General features: G+C 39.5%; 2 long non-coding RNA genes across 3 annotated transcripts in view; both read left to right on the plus strand.

Annotated features, from left to right (window-relative positions):
• LOC309508615 overlaps positions 1–22,280 on the plus strand; it is a 190,932-nt gene that overhangs the window by 67,628 nt on the left and 101,024 nt on the right. The window lies entirely within an intron of this gene.
• LOC309508522 lies at positions 727–2,958 on the plus strand. Of its 2 annotated transcripts, XR_014209496.1 has the most exons (5): positions 728–934; positions 1,879–1,944; positions 2,135–2,218; positions 2,436–2,525; positions 2,717–2,958. It is a non-coding gene; the product is annotated as an uncharacterized lncRNA (long non-coding RNA). The 2 variants fall into 2 exon arrangements; XR_014209495.1 differs by having other exon boundaries at positions 727–934; positions 2,436–2,958.

Here is a 22,280-nt window from a genome sequence, read left to right on the forward strand (position 1 = left end):
GGGCCCTAATAATAAACAGAGCAATTCCAAGAGGGTCCTCACACCATCGGTGCTCGGGCCCTAATAATAATTAAAGCTGCAAGCAGCGATGAAAAGGGCCCTCGCACCCCTGCCACCACCACCCGGTGGCTTTAGGAAAGGCCTTAACCCTCTGAGGTCGAGAAACGCGCCCACGCGTTTTGCTGGATTTTTTTCACATAGCAGCAACATAAACTTAAAAAAATCCGTCATTTATGGTCATATAAATAAAATAAATACATGATTATAAACTATAGAGGGTCTTCTTTTTTTTGTGTACACTCACATTAACATCAAAACCTTGTTTTTATTTTTAAATAAATAAAATAAACAGGGTGCGCTTTCAGCTCACTCTGTCTCCGCAAAAATCTTTCTGAAACAAGTCTGGAAAACTCAGCGAATACTTATCACACAACCATGAAACATGCGTCTAAAGAAAGCTTTAAATTTCTACTTTAAAATAAAACAGTTCACATTCAAAACAAATATTCTCCTGCAATGTAATCTGTATGAAACTAAAGAGAAGTACAGTTTCTCCCGTCTCATCTAATTATCTGTAATTAGTTCACGCCCTCTCGCAGAGCGCGCTATTCATAAGATAATGTGCTGAGGTGATATGCCAAATAAGGTAAACGCCCCCTGAAATGAGTTCACACCCACTCGCAGAGCGCGCTATTCAGAAGATAATGTGCTGAGGTGATCTATGCAAAATAAGGTAAAAAGCCCCCTGAAATGCCTTAAAACCAGCAAGTTTCTTTCACTCACTTTCCTGCGCCGTTGGAAGATGACACACAGCCCTTCAGCTCGTCCTGGATAGTGATGAAGAGTTCACTTTTTCCTCAGAAGAAGAACAGGACTCTGACAACGAACGTTTTTTTGAAGAGCGACTTGATCCAGCCGTGGATATTTCGGATGAGTAAGTCTTTTTAAATTTACTTGCATTAGTTGACAAGCTATTTTGTATAAACGTAGGCTACATATTTTACTGGTTGGACCATTTCCATACTTGTCATTCAGAGTAATTATATTTAAATTGTCTAGGCTATGCTTTATAAAGTAGGAGAGAGGCTTCATGCAGTCTGTTTTCTTTCGTTTTTAATAGTTTTGTTTAAAATAACACATTTCGAGCTTTCTATATATTTCTCTGGTATTTTAGGCAAAGCTTATGAGTTTGGGTTCATTTATGAGGCCTCCAGTTCCTGCTATTTTTAATTCTTATGTTTTAAATACAGGCATTTGGTTGATGAAACAACTATTAAAATTAAGATACAATTAATATAAAACGAAATTCACTTTAAAGAAAGGCTTTATACAAAAAATAAACTTAATGAAATGGTCAAAATCTTCTCTGCCCACTCCATTTGTCTCGCGATTGCGCATGCTTTTCACTTTTCATATAATCAACATAAATGAAATAAAAAAAAAAAAGATTTTATTTAAACCTAAATATGAACTAAATTGTTTTATTTAATTTTAATGACTAGGCTACAACACGTAGGCCAATTAGCCTACAGTACAGAGAAATTAGTTGACAAGCTATTTTAAATAAACGTAGGCTACAGATTTTACTGGTTGGACCATTTCCATACTTTCCATTCAGAGTAATTTATATTTAAATGAAGAGTGCTTGCAAATATCTATTGCAAATGTGTGTATGTGCTGAAATGTGTAAATATGCCCAGCTGATGAATTGTAAATGTGTTAATGTTTGCGTTGTGCTATCTCCGTAATGGCCCATTACACACAATATATGCCTACAGCACGTGTCTACAATTATTTGCATCATTTATTCATATAGACTAATGGTAATATACTTTGAAATATTTATGTTATAATAGTTTTCAACTTTTTTTAAAACAGGAATGCTGCATCTCCTTCATCTGCAACTCGGAGGGCGCGCAGCAACACAGTTGAACGTCAGAAAGAGTAAGTACATATTTACCAATGTTTGTGCAATTTTGTTTATATACTTATTACAATATGAGCCTGTATGAGTTTATTTATTTTTGGAGGTTGGTTGATAATCTATCTTATCAGCATGCTAATGCCCATCAGTTGTGCATGTGCTGGAATAGTACTCTATATGATAATAATAGTTTTCAACTTTTTTTGAAAGGAATGATGTAGGTTGCTCACTCTCACCTCTCACTGCAACTCGCACTAAGAGGGCACGCAGCAACACAGACAGAAATCAGAAGGAGTAAGTACATATTTACCCACTATTTTACAGATGTTAGACCAATTTTGTTTATATACTTGTTATGTATGCACAATATTACAATTAGTGATTGGTAATGTTAGTATAAAAGAGCTTATTTTTGTTGTTTTACCAAAATGCTGACTGTCCATCAGTTATGCATGTGCTGGCATAGTACTTTGTTCAACCTTTATTAATATTAATATTATTATTTTTATAGGAATGTGGTAGCATCACTCTCACCCTCACCTGCAACTCGCACTGGGAGGGCACGCGACAGGTGTCGTTCAGTTTTGAGAACAACTGAAAAGTAAGTACACTTATTCCCTTTCTTTCAGATATTAGTATAATTCTGTTTACATATTCTGGTTTTACATAGTCCATACAAACATTATGTGTCTGTATGGCTTTGCATCTGGCCAATGTTACTTATAATGATTGAAATGCAGTTGTTATATTTTGTGTAATAAACATGCTCACAGTTGTTTGTTTGTTTTACAGCTATAAAGGTGATGGTGATCATCAGACACCTGTTGCAAAGAGGGCCAAGACAAACATTCAGACAAGCAACAAGCAGTCTACTCTGTCATGGAAAACAGAGACTGACATTGATATGGTTCCACAGACTCTGAGATTCCTGCCTGCACGGGAACCTGGACCACAGCTGAGTTTAAAACATTGCAAATTTAAAACATTTAGTTCCTCCTCATAGAGGAATTACAATAAAACAGTGAAAAACAAAACCTTTGAATCTCCTCTTTGTTCAGGCTGCCTCTCTTGATGGCCCATTAGTCATTGGGGGAGTGTCTATGTCACACCCCTGGTCTGAATCTCATTAATATTGATGAGCGATTACCCCTCCCACGCATAAACCTCTTCTGACAAAAAAAACTGTTTTACAATGTTTAAATCAATGTATTGTTTTAAGAGAACGATCAGGCAGGATGAATTTCACATCATTTTGAAGCCAGAACTAGAAACGACAACATATATTAGTCAAGAGTCTTGTGGGCACATATTTAGAATGTGTTTTGTGTTCTTAAAAAAAGAAAGTTGCTGAAATTTTTTTTAAATAACCACGCATAAACATTATTCTCTTAAAAATACAAAGATTTACAAGCATGTTGATCAGATATTATGCTAGCCCTGTTTGTGTTATATAGAGTGAATTTACACTTTTGCCATTAACATGTTTATAAATAACTGAAAAAAAAACAAATGTCAGAGCATGTCAGAACACCTCCAGGGCCCCAAAAACACCTCAGACCTCAGAGGGTTAAGATTACACTCACCAAATTTGAAGAGGATCAGATCAAAACTGTAGGAGGAGTTCGTTAAAGTACAACATCAGGAAATGGCAAAAACTGCACGAAATCTGAGAGGAAGTTCAAAATAGCTGACTTCCTGTTGTGTTTAGGGCTACGCTCCAAGAGACTTTTTTGTAGGTATTGGGTAATTACATGTATGTACCAAATTTCATACCTGTACGTGAAACGTAGAGCTGGGGCAAAATGTAGGGGCAATAATTAAGCCATTTTGCCCCACCCAATTTTGAAAACCATATCACACGTACATTTTCACCACTTCTGAAGCGTGTGCAAAGTTTCATGATTTTTCGAGCACGTTTTGTATTTGCCACACTTCCTGCTACCAGCAGGTGGTGCTATTGCTATAACCAAATATGAGGATGGTCATGTGTTCAGGACTGGACTCTTATGAAACATGTGAAGTTTGGGGTAGATCGGACATTGTATGCCTGAGTTACTGCAGGCTGTCTGTGGTTGCCTAGCAACATCGGAACTGCAAGCAACATTAATATTGAACTTATCTGATCATACATCACCAAAAGGCCGAAATTGGGTGAACATTTGTCAGGCCGCCGAGGGCACACCCTTCGACGAAAACTCAAGATCTTCGCAATTTAACGTCGCAAAGGCCTTAAGATTACACTCACCAAATTTGAAGAGGATCAGATGAAATCTGTAGGAGGAGTTCGTTAAAGTACAACATCAGGAAATTACGAAAAATGCCCAAAATCTAGGAGGAAGTTCAAAATAGCTCACTTCCTGTTGTGTTTAGGGCTATGCTCCAAGATACTTTTTTGTAGGTATTGGGTCATTACATGTATGTATCAAATTTCATACCTGTGCGTTAAACGTAGAGCCGGGGCAAAATGTGGGGGCAATAATTTACAGAATTTGCCCCACCCAATTTTGAAAACCATATCACACGTAAATTTTCACCACTTCTGAAGCGTGTGCAAAGTTTCATGAGTTTTCGAGCATGTTAAGGCCCTCTAAAAAGCGATTCACTTTGGAGAAGAAGAAGAAGAATTAAAGCTGCAAGCAGCGATGAAAAGGGCCCTCGCACCCCTGCCACCGGCACCCGGTGGCTTTAGGAAAGGCCTTAAGATTACACTCACCAAATTTGAAGAGGATCAGATCAAAACTGTAGGAGTAGTTCGTTAAAGTACAACATCAGGAAATGGCAAAAACTGCACGAAATCTGAGAGGAAGTTCAAAATAGCTGATTTCCTGTTGTGTTTAGGGCTACGCTCCAAGATACTTTTTTGTAGGTATTGGGTCATTACATGTAGGTACCAAATTTCATACCTGTACGTGAAACCTAGAGCCGGGGCAAAATGTGGGGGCAATAATTAAGCCATTTTGCCCCATCCAATTTTGAAAACCATATCACACGTAAATTTTCACCACTTCTGAAGTGTGTGCAAAGTTTCATGATTTTTCAAGCACGTTTTGTATTTGCCACACTTCCTGCTACCAGCAGGTGGCGCTATTGCTATAACCATAATGAGCATGGTCATGTGTTCAGGACAGGACTCTTATCAAACATGTGAAGTTTGGGACAGATTGGAAATTGTATGCCTGAGTTACTGCAGACTGTCTGTGGTTGCCTAACAACATCGGAACTGCAAGCAATATTGACAGAGAACTTATCTGATCATGCATATATCACCAAAAGGCCGAAATTGGGTGAACATTTGTCAGGCCGCCGAGGGCACACCCTTCGACGAAAACTCTAGATCTTCGCAATTTAACGTCGCAAAGGCCATAAGATTACACTCACCAAATTTGAAGAGGATCAGATGAAATCTGTAGGAGGAGTTCGTTAAAGTACAACATCAGGAAATTACGAAAAATGCCCAAAATCTAGGAGGAAGTTCAAAATAGCTCACTTCCTGTTGTGTTTAGGGCTATGCTCCAAGAGACTTTTTTGTAGGTATTGCGTCATTACATGTATGTACCAAATTTCATACCTGTGCGTGAAACGTAGAGCCGGGGCAAAATGTGGGGGCAATAATTTACAGAATTTGCCCCACCCAATTTTGAAAACCATATCACACGTAAATTTTCACCACTTCTGAAGCGTGTGCAAAGTTTCATGAGTTTTCGAGCATGTTAAGGCCCTCTAAAAAGCGATTCACTTTGGAGAAGAAGAAGAAGAAGAAGAATAATAAACAGAGCAAAAACAATAGGGTCCTCTCACCATCGGTGCTCGGGCCCTAATAATAAACAGAGCAAAAACAATAGGGTCCTCTCACCATCGGTGCTCGGGCCCTAAATATAGCTGCGAGCAGCGATTGCGGGCCCAAGCCGGTGGCACCGCCACCCTGGTGCCTTTAGTTACACTAAAGGCACCGCGGTGGCGGTGTCACCGGCTTGGGCCCTCCATCGCTGCTCGCAGCTATATATATATATATATATATATATATATATATATATATATATATATATATATATATAATAGATAGATAGATAGATAGATATAGATATAGATATATAAATTAATGAACATTTATATAATAATATATAATATATATATATATTTAAGTGTGTGTGTGTGTATATATATATATATATATATATATATGTATATGTATATTATTTTTCCCCTATTTTTTATATATATTATTATTAAGCATATTTGCGCATGTGAAGAGGATAATTTTTCCCTTCAATAGTGGAACGTGAGTGAAGTACAAAGCCTATAATAAACAAATGTTTAGCATCCAAAAAATGTAATATATATATATATTCGTTCGAGATATCAAAAATCCGTCCGCAATTTAGAATCCTCAATGTCTTGACTTCATGCACACCGAGTTTGGTGGGGATTGGATGAATTCTCTAGGAGGAGTACTTCGCATTCCACAGCAAGCGTTTTCCAAACAACCCATAATAGCCGACTTCCTGTTGGGCTGGCGTAAAACTTGACCGGGGGAAAGTTGTTCGGCCCGATGATATCTATATGTGTACCGAGTTTCAAATTAATTCATGCAAGCGTGTTTGATCTATGGACCAAGTTTTGGGACCCCGTTCAAGGGGGCGCTGTTGAGCCCCCCTGCCACGCCCGGGTACCAGCTTCAACCCGTCCCTGATGGCAGGGGGTTCCGACTTGTATGTAAAGTTTCAAGAGTTTTTGAGCACGTTAAGGACCCCAAAAGCCCCTGAAACCTTGATTAACAATATAAAAGCAATAGTCAAATCCCCCCTCCCCTCACACACACAGAGACACAGAGAGAGGGAGAGAAAATTCTTCAGAAAATCCCCATTCAAACCAAAATATCTCTCTTCCTGTTGGTCGGAGATCGTTAATGTAAATTAGAAAGTTGTCCGTCTTGATGAGAACAATACACATACCAAGTTTTGTTGCTGTTGATAAAACTAACCCCCCCACTTATGACTAAAGGTGGCGCTACTGAGCCCCTCACCACGCCCGTTTCTGAAACTTTGCACATGTCTACGGGCTAATAAATGTGATGTGTCTGTCGAGTTTCATCCAATTTCAAGTATGTTAAGAGTCTCAAAAGCATCAAAAAAGAATATTAAAGTTTGAAGCGTTGCCATGGCAACAGTATTAAAGATATCAAAAATCCTTTCACAGGTCTACATCTGCCGTGTGTTTACATTATACACATAAAGTTTGAAGCAAATCGGGTAAAAATAAGAGGGTGATTTCAAAGCATTTTGAAAGGGACACACTTCCTACTGCCAGTTGGTGGCGCTATAACTTTGACTCACAATAGTCACATCCATGGGATCGGCCTCTTACAACGAACACACTGCTGAAGTTTAATCAAGATCAGTTAATGTATGCAGAAGTTATAACACACTTCCTGTTTCCATTATTCGCCATCAATTCGTGTCCTCGCCACGGCCAAACCGTTCGAGATATCAAAAATCTGTCCGCAATTTAGCATCCTCAATGTCTTGACTTCATGCTGACTGAGTTTGGAGGCGAATGGATGAATTCCCTAGGAGGAGTACATTAAATTCCACAGCATGCGTTTCCAAACAACCCATAATAGCCGACTTCCTGTTGGGCTGGCGTAAAAAGTAAAAGTACGAAAGTTGTTCGGCCCGATGAGATCTATATGTGTACCGAGTTTCATATTATTACATGCAAGCGTGTCTGATTTATGGACCAAGTTTTCGGATCCCGTTCAAGGGGGCGCTGTCGAGCCCCCCTGCCACGCCCGGGTACCAGCTTCAGCCCGGCCCTGATGGCCGCAGGTTCTGACCCGTGTGCAAAGTTTCAAGAGTTTTCGAGCACGTTAAGGGTCTCAAAAGTGCCCGAAAGGTTGACAGAAAAATAATAATAAGAAGAAGAATAATAATAAATATAGCTGCGAGCAGCGATTGCGGGCCCAAGCCGGTGGCACCGCCACCCTGGTGCCTTTAGTTACACTAAAGGCACCGGGGTGGCGGTGTCACCGGCTTGGGCCCTCCATCGCTGCTCACAGCTATATTTATTTATATATATATATATATATATATATATATATATATATATAATAAAGACGAAATATTCCACAACAAATCCTTTAAATTTAATGTAAAAATAAAAACGAAAGTAAGTGTTGGGCTCACGTAACCCTTTCATTAGAATCAAAACGTTTCAACAGTTGCGATGTATTTGGATGCTAAACTATTCTTTATTATAGGCTTTGTACTTCACTCGTGTTCCAATATCGACGGAAAAAATCATCCTCTTCACACGCGCAAAAATGTGCTTGGAAAAATCACAGTGGTGCAGTGCTTACTGTGAATGTACGAATTGTACTACTGACTATTTAAACAGAGCAGTGTGTATATGTTGGGTTTACTATTTTATTATATTTTATTAAGGCTATAATGAACAGGCTGCGATGTCAAGTTTGCAATGCTGGAATGTGTGTGTGATTTAACAGTAGACACATAAAAACATAATTGGCACATAATTTTGTTCATACAGGACATCATTCAAACTGCAAAGTGTTTACTTATATTTATATACACTCGCAATAAAACACAACATTGTGCTTTTGTAAAATAAATTCAAGCAATCCACCCCCCGAAATGGCATTCATTTTAAAATTAAACTAAAAGCTCTTGGCTAAACAGGCATTCATAACTGTGAGCGCACACGGCGAGGAACGAGCAGAACAGAGCGAGCATTTTTTAGTTAATTCCTACTTCCATAGGAATTCATTGAAAATGCTCGCTCTACTCAGCACCATTATTAAAGTCTGTGCAGACATCTGTATTTTACTGTAAGTTAGCGATTTAAAAGCCCCCAGCGGTGTCACACGTCGATTAACCGACATCCCTAATATATTTATATATATATACAATAGGCCTACCTGAAAGAGAATTTGGCTTGCCCGACCAGAGTAGCCTGATTTGAACGTCAATGACAAAAAAATTACTTGGGAATCACTAAAACGAAGGATTATTCTAATTTTATTACATTCATTTTAAGTTGCAATCAACAGTTGATAATAAATGTATTACTGATCAATGGTAACAAGGTTGCCCTGCTGAGGCTCATGCAGCTTCTCCAGGAGGAACGTAAACAAATGAGCGCAGCACACAAAAAAGAAACCCAGTTAACAACATACTGACTATAAAAATGACAAATATGGAGTTTTTATATATTTTATAACCTATGATAGAGTTAAGCAACCTCACTTGACGAGTAGGCTACCGTTTCCTGAATACAATCACGATTGAAACTGTGACATTGATTTCATACAACAGGTTAATAAACAGTTATAATTAAGTCACTTACATTTTAGATGCAATATTGACTGTTTTTTGTTCTGTTTCAGTAGCAAAAGTAGTTAAACAAAGATCACAGCAGAACCGTCGCGCATCTCACGGCAACTTGTTTTCTCATTACTGAATGATTCAGCATTTTGAGCGAATCGGTTGACTCAAAGATTCAATGATCAATCCATAAACATCTGTCTCAATCATGAATGACTCAGTCATTCGAACGAATCGTTTGAACGAATGAATCAATGACTCGCTCATTAAGACGGTCGCCTGGCGACACCTAATGGCGGTTTAGTGTTATGTTTAAAAGTATCATTCTTTCCAACGTGTGTGCACCATTATCAATGTCCGTGCGGACGTCCGAATTTTACTTTCACTTTTATATTAGCGATTTAAAAGCACCCGCTCATGTCACACGTCGATTAACCGATGGGAAAATATCCTCACAGTCATATACCTAATACATTTATATTTAAATACAATATAGGCCTACCTAGTAAAAAGTTTAATATACTATTTGTATATCCTTTTGGACACAAGAGGGCAGAATAACCCTATGTTTGCTTTTTTGTGTTAACTTTTTTTATACTTCTTGAATTGCAAAAACAGAATAAAATGGGTTTAGTTCTAATATTTGTATAATTTTATATAAAAATAAACGGTGTATAATTACATTTGTAGAAGATATGAGATGTTTTCTGATTCCTTTTTTGACATTACTTTAATCCCTCGCCATATCAAAACCGTTTGAGATATTCAATATCCGTTCACAATTTAGCATCTTTAATGTATTTTCATCATGTTGAAAAAGTTTGGTGTGAATAAAATAAACCACTTAGCAGGACTGGGTAAAAATTCAGAGGCTGATTTTGCAAAGAAATCCACATTCAAACCAAAATATCTGACTTCCTGATGGCCGGAGCTAATGAATGTAAATTAGAAAGTTGTCCGGCTTGATGAGTACAATATACAAACTATTTTTTTTTTACTGTAGTTAAAACTAACCCGCCCACTTTTGTCAAAAGAATGTTGAAAGTGACACACTTCCTGCTACCACTTGGTGGCGCTATAACTTTGACTCACAATAGTTACATCCATCTGATCGGCCTCTTACCACGAACACAGTGCTGAAGTTTCATCAAGATCAGTTAATGTATGCAGAAGTTATTCCACTTCGTGTTTCTCTTTTCTCGCCATAAATTCGTTTCCTCGCCACGGCCAAACCGTTCGAGATATCAAAAATCCGTCCGCAATTTAGAATCCTCAATGTCTTGACTTCATGCACACCGAGTTTGGTGGGGATTGGATGAATTCTCTAGGAGGAGTACTTCGCATTCCACAGCAAGCGTTTTCCAAACAACCCATAATAGCCGACTTCCTGTTGGGCTGGCGTAAAACTTGACCGGGGGAAAGTTGTTCGGCCCGATGATATCTATATGTGTACCGAGTTTCAAATTAATTCATGCAAGCGTGTTTGATCTATGGACCAAGTTTTGGGACCCCGTTCAAGGGGGCGCTGTTGAGCCCCCCTGCCACGCCCGGGTACCAGCTTCAACCCGTCCCTGATGGCAGGGGGTTCCGACTTGTATGTAAAGTTTCAAGAGTTTTTGAGCACGTTAAGGACCTCAAAAGCCCCTGAAACCTTGATTAACAATATAAAAGCAATAGTCAAATCCCCCCTCCCCTCACACACACAGAGACACAGAGAGGGGGAGAGAAAATTCTTCAGAAAATCCACATTCAAACCAAAATATCTCTCTTCCTGTTGGTCGGAGATCGTTAATGTAAATTAGAAAGTTGTCCGTCTTGATGAGAACAATACACATACCAAGTTTTGTTGCTGTTGATAAAACTAACCCCCCCACTTATGACTAAAGGTGGCGCTACTGAGCCCCTCACCACGCCCGTTTCTGAAACTTTGCACATGTCTACGGGCTAATAAATGTGATGTGTCTGTCGAGTTTCATCCAATTTCAAGTATGTTAAGAGTCTCAAAAGCATCAAAAAAGAATATTAAAGTTTGAAGCGTTGCCATGGCAACAGTATTAAAGATATCAAAAATCCTTTCACAGGTCTACATCTGCCGTGTGTTTACATTATACACATAAACTTTGAAGCAAATCGGGTAAAAATAAGAGGGTGATTTCAAAGCATTTTGAAAGGGACACACTTCCTGCTGCCAGTTGGTGGCGCTATAACTTTGACTCACAATAGTCACATCCATGTGATCGGCCTCTTACAACGAACACACTGCTGAAGTTTAATCAAGATCAGTTAATGTATGCAGAAGTTATAACACACTTCCTGTTTGCATTATTCGCCATAAATTCGTTTCCTCGCCACGGCCAAACCGTTCGAGATATCAAAAATCCGTCCGCAATTTAGCATCCTCATTGTCTTGACTTCATGCACACCGAGTTTGGAGGCGAATGGATCAATTCCCTAGGAGGAGTAGATCAAATTCCACAGCGTGCGTTTCCAAACAACCCATAATAGCCGACTTCCTGTTGGGCTGGCGTAAAACTTAGAGCACGAAAGTTGTTCGGCCCGATGAGATCTATATGTGTACCGAGTTTCATATTATTACATGCAAGTGTGTTTGATTTATGGACAAGTGTTCGGATCCCGTTCCAGGGGGCGCTATCGAGCCCCCCTGCCACGCCCGGGTACCAGCTTCAGCCAGGCCCTGATGGCCGCAGGTTCTGACCCGTGTGCAAAGTTTCAAGAGTTTTCGAGCATGTTAAGGGCCCCAAAAGTGCCCGAAAGGTTGACAAAATAATAATAATAATAATAAATATAGCTGCGAGCAGCGATTGCGGGCCCAAGCCGGTGGCACCGCCACCCTGGTGCCTTTTGTTACACTAAAAACACTCCTCCATTATTATTTTATATATATATATATATATATATTTTTTTTTTTTTTTTTTTAAGTGTGTTTATATATATATATATAATATATATATATATATATATATATATATTAAATTTTTTGGATGCTAAACATTTGTTTATTATAGGCTTTGTACTTCACTCACGTTCCACTATTGAAGGGAAAAATTATCCTCTTCACATGCGCAAATATGTGCTTGGAAACATCACAGTTTAGCGGTGATTACTGTGTTTAAATAGTCAGTACAATTCATACTATTCAGAGCAGTGTAATTTTTATATGTTAGGTTGACTATTTTATTATTATATTTTATAAAGGCTATAATGAACAGACTGCGATATCAAGATTGCAATGCGCTCGCTCTGCACCATTATCAATGTCCGTGCGGACGAACATATTTTACTTTCGTTTTTAAGTTACCGATTCAAAAGCCCCCAGCGGTGTCACACATCGATTAACCGGTGGGAAAATTTTCCCACAGTCACATCCCTAATATATTTATATATAAATACAATAGGCCAACCTGAAAGAGAATTTTACTTGCCCGACCAGAGTAGCCTGATTAGAACGTCAATGACAAAAAAATAACTTGGGAATCACTAAAACGAGAGATTATTCTAATTTTATTACATTCATTTTAAGTTGCAATCAACAGTTGTTAATAAATGGATTACCAGTAATCAGTTGATCAATGGTAACAAGCTTGCGCTGCTGACGCTCATGCAGCTTCTCCAGGAGAAATGTAAACAAATGAGATCAGCACACAAAAAACAAACTCAGTTAACAACTTACTGACTATAGAAATGATAAATATGGAGTTTTGATATATTTTATAACAGTTAAGCAACCTCACTTGACGAGAAGGCTGTTTCCTGAATACAATCACGATTGAAACTGTGACATTGATTTCATACAACAGGTTAATAAACAGTTACAATTAAGTCACTTACAGTTTAGATGCAATATTGACTGTTTTTGTTCTGTTTCAGCAGCAAAAATAGTTAAACAAAGATCACAGCAGAACCATCGCGCATCTCACAGCAACTTGTTTTCTCATTACTGAATGATTCAGCATTTTGAAACGAATCGGTTGACTCAAAGATTCAATGGTCAATCCATAAACATCTGTCTCAATCATGAATGACTCAGTCATTCGAACGAATCGTTTGAACGAATGAATCAATGACTCGCTCATTAAGATGGTCGCCTGGCGACACCTAATGGCGGTTTAGTGTTTAAAAGTATCATTCTTTCCAACGTGCACCATTATCAATGTCAGTGCGGACGTCCGAATTTTACTTTCACTTTTATATTAGCGATTTAAAAGCACCCGCTCGTGTCACACGTCGATTAACCGATGGGAAAATATCCTCACAGTCATACCTAATACATTTATATTTAAATACAATAGGCCTACCTAGTAAAACGTTTTATATACTATTTTGATTTCCTTTTGGACACAAGAGGGCAGTATAGCCCTATGTTTGCTTTTTTGTTGAACCAAATAGCACTAAATAGCCTGTTTTTAACTTTTTCATATTCCTTGAATAGCAAAAACAGAATAAAATGGGTTTAGTTCTAATATTTGTATAATTTTATATAAAAATAAATGGTGTATAATTACATTTTTAGAAGTTATGAGATGTTTCCTGCTTCCTTTTTGACATTAATTTAATCCCTCGCCATAGCAAAACCGTTTGAGATATTCAATATCCGTTTACAATTTAGCATCATTAATATATTTGTATCATGTTGAAAAAGTTTGGTGTGAATAAAATAAATAGTTTAAGAGGAGTGGCTAAAAATTCAGAGGCTGATTTTGCAAAAAAAATCCACATTCAGACCAAAATATCTGACTTCCTGATGGCCGGAGCTAATGAATGTAAATTAGAAAGTTGTCCGGCTTGATGAGTACAATATACAAACTATTTTTTTTTTACTGTAGTTAAAACTAACCCGCCCACTTTTGTCAAAAGCATGTTGAAAGTGACACACTTCCTGCTGCCAGTTGGTGGCGCTATAACTTTGACTCACAATAGTTACATCCATCTGATCGGCCTCTTACCACGAACACACTGCTGAAGTTTCATCAAGATCAGTTAATGTATGCAGAAGTTATTCCACTTCGTGTTTCTCTTTTCTCGCCATAAATTCGTTTCCTCGCCACGGCCAAACCGTTCGAGATATCAAAAATCCGTCCGCAATTTAGAATCCTCAATGTCTTGACTTCATGCACACCGAGTTTGGTGGGGATTGGATGAATTCTCTAGGAGGAGTACTTCGCATTCCACAGCAAGCGTTTTCCAAACAACCCATAATAGCCGACTTCCTGTTGGGCTGGCGTAAAACTTAGAGCACGAAAGTTGTTCGGTCCGATGAGATCTATATGTGTACCGAGTTTCATATCATTACATGCAAGTGTGTTTGATTTATGGACAAGTGTTCGGATCCCGTTCCAGGGGGCGCTGTTGAGCCCCCCTGCCACGCCCGGGTACCAGCTTCAGCCCGGCCCTGATGGCCGCACGTTCTGACCTGTGTGCAAAGTTTCAAGAGTTTTCGAGCACGTTTAAGGCCCCAAAAGCCCCTGAAACCTTGAAAAACAGGAATTTTAAACAAATCTCACTCAAAAGACAAATCCCCCCACCCCTCACACACACAGAGACGCAGAGAGAGGGAGAGAATTCATCCAAAAAATCACATTCAAACCAAAATATCTCACTTCCTGTTGGTCACAGCTTATGACTATAAATTAGAAAGTTGTCCGGCTTGATGAGAACAATATACATAACGATTTTTGTGACTCTACTTAAAACTAAGCCCCCACTTATGACTAAAGGTGGCGCTACTGAGCCCCTCACCACACCCGTTTCTGAAACTTTGCACATGTCTACGGGCTAATAAATGTGATGTGTCTGTCGAGTTTCATCCAATTTCAAGTATGTTAAGAGTCTCAAAAGCATCAAAAAAGAATATTAAAGTTTGAAGCGTTGCCATGGCAACAGTATTAAAGATATCAAAAATCCTTTCACAGGTCTACATCTGCCGTGTGTTTACATTATACACATAAAGTTTGAAGCAAATCGGGTAAAAATAAGAGGGTGATTTCAAAGCATTTTGAAAGGGACACACTTCCTACTGCCAGTTGGTGGCGCTATAACTTTGACTCACAATAGACACATCCATGTGATCGGCCTCTTACAACGAACACACTGCTGAAGTTTAATCAAGATCAGTTAATGTATGTAGAAGTTATAACACACTTCCTGTTTCCATTATTCGCCATAAATTTGCTTCCTCGCCACAGCCAAACCGTTTGATATATCAAAAATCCGTCCGCAATTTATCATCCTCAATGTCTTGACTTCATGCTGACCGGGTTTGGAGGCGAATGGATGAATTCCCTAGGAGGAGTACATTAAATTCCACAGCATGCGTTTCCAAACAACCCATAATAGCCGACTTCCTGTTGGGCTGGCGTAAAAAGTAAAAGTACGAAAGTTGTTCGGCCCGATGAGATCTATATGTGTACCGAGTTTCATATTATTACATGCAAGCGTGTCTGATGTATGGACCAAGTTTTCGGACCCCGTTCAAGGGGGCGCTGTCGAGCCCCCCTGCCACGCCTGGGTACCAGCTTCAGCCCGGCCCTGATGGCCGCGGGTTCTGACCCGTGTGCAAAGTTTCAAGAGTTTTTGAGCATGTTAAGGGCCCCAAAAGTGCCTGAATAGTCGTAAGAAAAATAATAATAAATATAGCTGCGAGCAGCGATTACGGGCCCAAGCCGGTGTCACCGCCACCCCGGTGCCTTTAGTTACCTAAAGGCACCGGGGTGGCGGTGCCGCCGGCTTTGGCCCTTCATCGCTGCTCGCAGCTATATTTATATATATATATATATATATATATATATATATATATATATATATATATATATACACACGTACACATGTACATATATAAATAATGGATATATATATATATAAGGGACAAGACACAGAGAATTTTACTTGCCTGACCTGATTAGAAAAAAAAAAAAAAAAAAAGATAACTAGGGAATCACTAAATCGGGAGAATTATTTTGATTATATGATACACTCAAATAATTCCACAACAAATCCTTTAAATGTAATGATATTCAAAACGGAACAAGAATAGAAAAATAACTATAAACAAGCAAAAAAATAAAATAATAATAATAATAAATTCAAGCAATCCATGACATGACATGATTTATTTATATTTTGGACTAAAACATTCTGGCTGTTTTTAAACTCAAACATAATTCTTAAATAAAAAAATAAATAAAAAATTGGGTTTAGTTCTGATATTTGTATAATTTTATAGAGAAATAAATGGTGTATAATTACACTTTTAGAAGATATGAGGCTTTTAGTGTTTCCTTTTTTTAAAATTACTTTAATCCTTCACTATAGCAAAACCGTTTGAGATTTTATTTTTATATTTTATTAAGGCTATACTGAACAGGCTGCGATGTCAGTGTGTGTGTGTGTGTGTGTGTGTGTGTGTGTGTGTGTGTGTGTGTGGCGCGGGCGCGATTGAACAGTAGACACGTAAAACATACTCCCTAATTTTAAAATGAAAGTAAAAAGCTCACGGCTAAACATGCATTCATAACGGTGCGCATCCACAGCGAGGAACGAACAGAATAGAGCGTACGTTTTTTTTAGTTCATTCGTATTTCCATAGGAATTCATTGAAATCGCTCGCTCTCAAACTGTGACATTGATTTCATACAACAGGTTAATAAACAGTTAAAATTAAGTCACTTACATTTTAGATGCAATATTGCCTGTTTTTGTTCTGTTTCAGCAGCGAAAATAGTTAAACAAAGATCACAGCAGAACGCATCTCACAGGAACGTGTTTTCTCATAACTGAATGATTCAGCATTTTGAACGAATCGGTTGACTCAAAGATTGAATGATCAATCTATAAACATCTGTCTTAATCATGAACGACTCATTCGAACGAATCGTTTGAACGAAAGAATCAATGACTCGCTCATTAAGACGGTCACTTGGGGACACCTAATGGCGGTTTAGTGTTGTTTAAAAGCATCATTCTTTCCAACGTGTGTGTGATTTGTGTGTGACCATTATCAATGTCGGAAATACCGGTGGGAAAATATCCTCAGACACATAATAAATGTATATTTAAATACAATATTGGCCTACCTTTCTGAAACTTTGCACATGTCTACTGGATAATAAATGTGATGTGTCTGTTGAGTTTCATCCAATTTCAAGCATGATAAGAGTCTCAAAAGCATCTGAAAAGAATATTAAAGTTTGATGCGTTGCCACGGCAACAGTATCTAAGATATCAACAATCCTTTCACAGGTCTACATCTGATGTGTGTTTACATTATACACATAAAGTTTGAAGCAAATTGGGTAAAAATAAGAGGGTGATTTCAAAGCATTTTGAAAGTGACACACTTCCTGCTGCCAGTTGGTGGCGCTATAACTTTGACTCACAATAGTCACATCAATGTGATCGGCCTCTGACCACGAACACACTGCTGAAGTTTCATCAAGATCAGTCAATATATGCAGAAGTTATAACACACTTCCTGTTTCTCTTTTCTCGCCATAAATTCGTTTCCTCGCCACGGCCAAACCGTTTGAGATATCAAAAATCCGTCCGCAATTTAGCATCTTCAATGTCTTGACTTCATACACACCGAGTTTGGAGGGGACCGGGTGAATACTCTAGGAAAAGTACTTCACATTCCACAGCATGCGTTTTCCAAACAACCCATAATAGCCGACTTCCTGTTGGGTTGGCGTAAAACTTAGAGCACGAAAGATGTTCGGTCTGATGAGATCTATATGTGTACCGAGTTTCATGTTAATTCATGCAAGCGTGTTTGATCTATGGACCAAGTTTTCGAACCCCGTTCCAGGGGGCGCTGTCGAGCCCCCCTGCCACGCCCGGCTACCAGCTTCAGCCTGGCCCTGATGGCCGTGGGTTCTGACCTGTGTGCAAAGTTTCAAGAGTTTTCGAGCACGTTTAGGGACCCAAAAGCCCCAGAAACCTTGAAAAACAAATGAAAAAGTAAATCTCACTGAACAGACAAATCACCCCCACCCCTCACACACACAGAGACAGAGAGAGAGAGAGAAAATTCTCCAAAAAATCACATTCAAACAAAAATATCTGACTTCCTGTTGCTTTTAGCTAATGAGTGTAAATTAGAAAGTTGTCCGGCTCGATGAGAACAATATACGTAGCGAGTTTTGTGACTCTTTGTAAAACTAAGCCCCCATTTTTTACTAAAGGTGGCGCTACTGAGCCATTCCACCACGCCCGTTTCTGAAACTTTGCACATGTCTACTGGATAATAAATGTGATGTGTCTGTTGAGTTTCATGCATTTTCAAGTATGTGAAGAGTCTCAAAAGCATCCGAAAAGAATATTAAAGTTTGATGCGTTGCCACGGCAACATTATTAAAGATATCAATAATCCTTTCACAGGTCTACATCTGCCGTGTGTTTACATTATACACATAAAGTTTGAAGCAAATCGGGTAAAAATAAGAGGGTGATTTCAAAGCATTTTGAAAGTGACACACTTCCTGCTGCCAGTTGGTGGCGCTATAACTTTGACTCACAATAGTCACATCCATGTGATCGGCCTCTTACAACGAACACACTGCTGAAGTTTAATCAAGATCAGTTAATGTATGCAGAAGTTATAACACACTTCCTGTTTCCATTATTCGCCATAAATTCGTTTCCTCGCCACGGCCAAACCGTTCGAGATATCAAAAATCCGTCCGCAATTTAGCATCCTCAATGTCTTGACTTCATGCTGACCGAGTTTGGAGCCGATTGGATGAATTCCCTAGGAGGAGTACATTAAATTCCACAGCATGCGTTTCCAAACAACCCATAATAGCCGACTTCCTGTTGGGCTGGCGTAAAACTTAGAGCACGAAAGTTGTTCGGCCCGATGAGATCTATATCTGTTCCGAGTTTCGTATTATTACATGCAAGTGTGTTTGATTTATGGACAAGTGTTCGGATTCCGTTCCAGGGGGCGCTGTTGAGCCCCCCTGCCACGCCCGGGTACCAGCTTCAGCCCGGCCCTAATGGCCGCAGGTTCTGACCTGTGTGCAAAGTTTCATGAGTTTTTGAGCACGTTAAAGGCCCCAAAAGCCCCCGAACCCTTGAACAACAATAATAATAATAATAATAATAATAATCCTAACGAAAACAATAGGGCCTTCGCCCCTTCAGGGCTTGGGCCCTAATAATAATAATCCTACCGAAAACAATAGGGCCTTCGCCCTTTCAGGGCTTGGGCCCTAATAATAATAATAAATAATCCTACCGGAAACAATAGGGCCTTCGCCCTTTCAGGGCTTAGGCCCTAATAATAATAATCCTTCCGAAAACAATAGGGCCTTCGCCCTTTCAGGGCTTGGGCCCTAATAATAATCCTACCGGAAACAATAGGGCCTTCGCCCTTTCAGGGCTTGGGCCCTAAATATATATATGTGTGTGTGTGTGTGTGTGTGTGTGTGTATATATATATATATATATAAATATAGCTGCGAGCAGCGATTGCGGGCCCAAGCCGGTGGCACCGCAACCCCGGTGCCTTTAGTTACCTAAAGGCACCGGGGTGGCGGTGCCGCCGGCTTTGGCCCTCCATCGCTGCTCGCAGCTATATTTATATATATATATATATATATACACACACACACACACACACACACACATATATATATATATATATATATATATATAAGACAGAAAATATTACTTGTCTTACCTTATTCTGATTTTATGATACACTCAAAATATTCCACAACAAATCCTTTAAATTTAATGTAAAAATAAAAACGAAAGTAAGCCGTGTTGGTCTCACGTAACCCTCTCATTAGAATCAAAATGTTTCAATATTTGCGATGTATTTGGATGCTAAACTATTCTTTATTATAGGCTTTGTACTTCACTCGTGTTCCAATATCGATGGAAAAAATCATCCTCTTCACACGCGCAAAAATGTGCTTGGAAACATCACAGTGGAGCTCTGCTTACTGTGAATGGTACAAATTGTACTACTTACTATTTAAACAGAGCAGTGTAATTCGTATATGTTATGTTGACTATTTTTATTATTATATTGTATTAGGGCTATAATGAACAGGCTGCGATGTCAAGATTGCTGTAGTATAGGCAGTGAATGGTACTTACCAGGTCACCCCATACAGTTTGTATAGTTGGTATGATCCGGGAGTTTTCTCCGATAGAGAAGTAAAGCGAGCTAGATGTGATCTCGGTGTGTCTGTGTCATTATTATCGAATAGTCCAAAAGACAACTACAACATGGTGTCAGAAGTCGAAATACCCTACTAAACAACACCGCGCACATCAAGCAGTGACTGAAGATCACCGAGGCGCGAGTGAGCAGTGACGAACAGCAGCGCGGCCGGACATCCGAACGAGCCCCACGTGCTAATGCGACGGTCGAGATGGAAATGCTTCATCCGCCGCCACCTTTGTCTCTGACGGGGAACTTGGCTGAAAATTGGCGTAAGTGGGAACAAAGATTTAATCTGTATCTTACTGCCTCAGCTCTAGTGGATAAATCGGAGACGAGACAAATCGCTGTACTGTTGCATTGCTTAGGAGAAGAGGCGCTAGACATTTATAACTCGCTGGACATCGAATATGCAGACGCACGTGATAAAAAATTATCAGAGGTCCTCGCAGCACTGCGAAAATACTGTGCTCCGCGAAAGAATACAGTCTTTGAACGACATCAGTTCTGGGCCCACACATTCTCCGAGCAAGCAGGCATAGATAAATTCCTCACGGAGTTAAGAAACAAAGCACGCACATGTGAATTCGGAGAAACCGAAGATCTCATGATACGAGACAAAATAGTGTTCAGTATAACAGACTTTGGCCTCCGTGAACGATTGCTGTCTGTATCTGATTTGACACTTTCAAAAGCCATCGACATGTGTAGAGCTAAAGAAGTCACGAGGGCACAAGTTACAGCAATGGCAGCATCGTCAGACACACAATTTGTGCATGCCGTCACCAAAAAAGGCCAGCAGTCTAAATGGCGATCAAACAAACCAGCAGTGCACAAACAAATGACACCGCCAACGAGAGAACACTCAAAAAATTGTGGTAAATGCGGACGCATTCACATGCCCAGGCAATGTCCCGCCTACAATGAAGTGTGTAAAAAATGTGGCAAAAAGAACCATTTTGCACTCGTTTGCAGATCAAGAGCCAAGATGGATGCGCTCGACACAGATACTGAGATATCGGGGATAGACACACTGTTTGTGGGTACTGTAGTTCACTCAAACACGTCAGAAACAGGCTGGCACGCAAATCTGAATATGGCAGGCACAGTTGCCAGCTTGACACGGGGGCTGAAGCAAACGTCATTCCAATGAAAATCATTGAACAGCTTCAGGTTCCTGTGAACATCAAAAAGACAAACACAGTGCTAGTGTCATATGGAGGCACCCGCATCAAACCAGATGGTGTTGTTAAACTCCAAGTGCAGTCTAAAAATAAAACAACTGACATGATGTTCTTTGTGACTACAGCATCAAATACAGCCCTACTGGGGAGACAGGCGTGTGTGCAATTAGACCTCATAAGAAGAGTTGATGCTCTAACACCAACAGCACCTGCCACAAAAGCTGAGCTTCTTAACCGCTATGCATCAGTGTTTCAAGGTTTGGGCCAGTTTCCAGGATTGCATCATATTCACACTGATCCTTCTGTTCCACCGGTAATACACGGCTGCAGGAAGATTACGTATGCAGTTCATGACCGACTCAGAGAGACACTGGATGAGCTGGAAAAAAGAGGCGTCATAAGCAAAGTATCTAAGCCGACAGCATGGGTCAGCAGTCTATGCATTACGGAAAAGAAAAACGGCACACTGAGAGTCTGTTTGGACCCCAGAGACTTAAACAGAGCCATACTCCGCCAGCACTACAACATTCCAACCCTGGAGGACATACGGAGTAAGTTAGCCGGCAAAAAGTTGTTCACCATCCTTGATGAGAAAGACGGCTACTGGCAGGTTCAATTAGATGAGGAGTCAGCAGATCTATGTG

The sequence above is a fragment of the Leuciscus leuciscus genome, assembly GCF_965113295.1.
Source record: "Leuciscus leuciscus genome assembly, chromosome: 10".
In the NCBI taxonomy this organism is placed as follows: domain Eukaryota; kingdom Metazoa; phylum Chordata; class Actinopteri; order Cypriniformes; family Leuciscidae; genus Leuciscus; species Leuciscus leuciscus.